The sequence below is a fragment of the Palaemon carinicauda genome, chromosome 5 (genome assembly GCF_036898095.1).
Source record: "Palaemon carinicauda isolate YSFRI2023 chromosome 5, ASM3689809v2, whole genome shotgun sequence".
In the NCBI taxonomy this organism is placed as follows: Eukaryota; Metazoa; Arthropoda; class Malacostraca; order Decapoda; family Palaemonidae; genus Palaemon; species Palaemon carinicauda.
The window spans coordinates 32,194,814-32,198,594 of record NC_090729.1 but is presented as its reverse complement, the minus strand read 5'-3'; positions in this window follow the sequence as shown (position 1 = coordinate 32,198,594).

The window sequence follows — 3,781 nt, the reverse complement described above, 5'->3', positions numbered from 1 at the left end:
TGGCCGCCCCTCCTTGTTACAAGGTTCCATCATAATATTATGCGAAGTGATTAACCACTTCCGCTCTGCTCTGAGAAAACTCACAGGGATCATTTTAGATACTGATAAATGATCTACAGCGTCTACTCCCATAGAGGTAAGAAACAAAGTTTATCGATAGTAGGTTGGCCACGGCACCAGCCACTCGTTCAGATACTAACGCTGTAGAGTCATAAGGTTCTATGATTGGCCAGACACTACTACATTAACCCTGGATAGGTACGGTGGGTCGTACACGACCCCGAGCGTAAAAAAAAAAGAAGTTTTTCTCATGTGACTCACCCCCGTGACTGAATTTGTGGGTGATCGACCTGCAGGAGGTGTCTCCCCTACACGCTCTAGTAGTGTCCAGATGTGCATTGCTGTAGCTGTACTCCTTCCCCGATTTCTGAGACGCGTCGGGGTCGAGCGCGACCGAGTTTACCCTTCTAAGGTAATTTGCATAATTATCAAAGTTATTACGTATTATGAAATTGTCGTAGAATGGTGCAACTTGTATAGGTTATCAGTTGTGGAAAGTCTTGGTGGATTGTTTGGCTACCATGTGCATGATTTTTTTTTAGTTAAAATGTCGTTCATCACCACGAGGACCATTTTACCGCGAGTGCCCCTTTTTCATTTTTTTTCATTTTTTTGCCAAGTGATTTTTCCGTAAGATATTGCCAAATAGTGTCGTAAAACTTTTGCTTGTTTAGTGTTGGAAAGTGTGTCTAGATGATCTGGCTACCCATGCGTGACTTTGTTTTTGTCAGATACGACGTAGTTATTGGTATATTGGGTATTTAACTGCGGTTGCCAATTTCTGTTTTGTTTCAGTATTTGTAAACATTTTTACGTAGTAAGGAATTGCCGTATATTATTCAATTTTTTTTCATGTGTATGTGTTAGAAAGTGTGCCTTGATGGTTGGGCTAACACGTGCATGTCTTTTTTTTTTTTATCTGAGATGCCGTATATTAGAATGTTGGGCATTTTACCGCGAGTACCCCTTTTTCATTTTTTTTTCATTTTTTTGCCAAGTCATTTTTCCGTAAGATATTGCCAAATAGTGTCGTAAAACTTTTGCTTTTTTAGTGTTGGAAAGTGTGTCTAGGTGATGTGGCTACCCATGCGTGACTTTGTTTTTGTCAGATACGACGTAGTTATTGGTATATTGGGTATTTAACTGCGGTTGCCAATTTCTGTTTTTTTTCAATATTTGTAAAAATTTACTACGTAGTAAGGAATTGCCGTATATTATTGATTTTTTTTTCATGTTTATGTGTTAGAAAGTGTGCCTTGATGGTTGGGCTAACACGTGCATGTCTTTTTTTTTATCTGAGATGCCGTATATTAGAATGTTGGGCATTTTTCCGCGAGTGCCCCTTTTTATTTGTTTTGCATTTTTTTGCTTAGTCATGTTACCGTAAGGAATTGGCAAGTAGTGTCGCAAAACTTATATTTTTATAGTGTTGGAAAGTGTTTCTAGATGATCTGGCTACCCATGCCTATTTTTTTTTTTAGCCAGATATGGCGTATATATAAGTATGTGCTCGATTTTCCTGTGATTGCCATTTTTTCGTTTTTTCCCATTTCTTTCAAAATTACTACGTACTAAGGAACTATCACAGAGTAATGATTCATTTATATGTTTATTTGTCGGAAAATGTGCCTTGATGGTTTGCCTAGCACGTGGCTGAAATTTTTTTTTTTCTGAAATGCCGTATATTAGAATGGCCATTTTTCCACGAGTGCCCCTTTTTATTTGTTTTGCATTTTTTTGCTTAGTCATGTTACCGTAAGGAATTGGCAAGTAGTGTCGCAAAACTTATAATTTTATAGTGTTGGAAAGTGTTTCTAGATGATCTGGCTACCCATGCCTATCTTTTTTTTAGCCAGATATGGCGTATATATAGGTATGTGTTCGATTTTCCTGTGATTGCCATTTTTTCATTTTTTCCCATTTCTTTCAAAATTACTACGTACTAAGGAACTATCACAGAGTAATGATTCATTTAGATGTTTATTTGTCGGAAAATGTGCCTTGATGGTTTGCCTAGCACGTGGCTGAATTTTTTTTTTCTGAAATGCCGTATATTAGAATGTTAGCCATTTTTCCGCGAGTGCCCCTTTTTATTTGTTTTGCATTTTTTTGCTTAGTCATGTTACCGTAAGGAATTGGCAAGTAGTGTCGCAAAACTTATATTTTTATAGTGTTGGAAAGTGTTTCTAGATGATCTGGCTACCCATGCCTATCTTTTTTTTAGCCAGATATGGCGTATATATAGGTATGTGTTCGATTTTCCGGTGATTGCCATTTTTTCGTTTTTTCCCATTTCTTTCAAAATTACTACGTACTAAGGAACTATCACAGAGTAATGATTCCTCTAGATGTTTATTTGTCGGAAAATTTTGTTTACTTCTTTTTTGATTGAATATCATCAAATTTTTTTAGCTAAAATATTATATTGTTTCACATTTTTGTTTTTTTTTTCGATTTTATTTCCCTTCAAAAAATTTTTTTTGGGTCAGAATTTTTATTTTATAGTCGTAAAATAATCGACAATTATCCAGCAACCCACCATACAATTTTTATGCATATCCAATAATAATTAGATTAGTAAATAACACCTTGAAATTGACATACCCTTCCTACATTTCAAGTGGCAGATTAGGGAGTCTGAGTCAGTGTGGTTGGCGGCCATTTTGTGGACATATCCGAAGCGTAAGTTGCCCTATCTATATATATTCTTGTTCCCTATAGAATTTGTGAAAATTTGGTATATTTTTACCTGCATAAATATCATATTATATATTAAATATATGTATTTTTTTACGAAATTTCTAAGTACTCAAAAAATTACCTTTAGATATGGCCCCTGATATAAATGTAATTTACAAAATAATGAAGATTTTTTTTACATATTTCTATTTTAAGATAACATATATTTATTCCCTAAAAAAATTAGCCACTTCCTATTTCATTTGGGTACCCAAAAAAATTCATGAAATTTGGACAAATTTTTTTGGCCAAAATAATTTACCCTTTTTTTCTCATTTCAGATCTTCACCTCCATGGGTCTGACTTCATCCAAAATACATCAAGATGTGTCCTAAACATTCAAGAATCAATTCCTAAAAGGATTTGTGTATATATGTATAAACTTTTTTTTTATGAATTTTTATGTCAGGTCTTTATTTTTTTCTACTTAATTTTTTAAAATATTTATAATAAATAGTTTTTCTGCAGATGAGTAGTATTTATCTTTACAGTTGTTTTAAGCATTCATTGAAGTTTTTTTTTGGCAAAAGAAAAAAAGAAGTTACTGCAAAAACTGATTTTTCAAGAATTTTTTTTGGCGTCGGGGTCGTTCGCGTCCGAGTACACCCTTAAAGGGGTGTCCGAGGAGCGTACCTATCCAGGGTTAAATCCTTTTCTCTTGATTCAGTTCATTATTTCTTTGCCTGCACACACACAGAATAGTCTGGCCTTTTTTAACCACATTTTCCTGTCCTCTTACACCTAACAACACTGAGATTACAAAACAATTCTTCTTCATCTAAGGGGTTAACTACTCCACTATAATTGTTCAGTGGCTACTTTCCTCTTGGTAAGCGTTGTTGAGACTCATGAACTATGTTAAGCAGCTCTTCTAGGAGGACACTCCAATATCTGGTCGTGGGTAGTACAATAGCTTCTGCACCATGTTCTTCCACTGCCTTGGATTAGAATTCTCTTACTTAGGGGTACACCTGGGCATGCT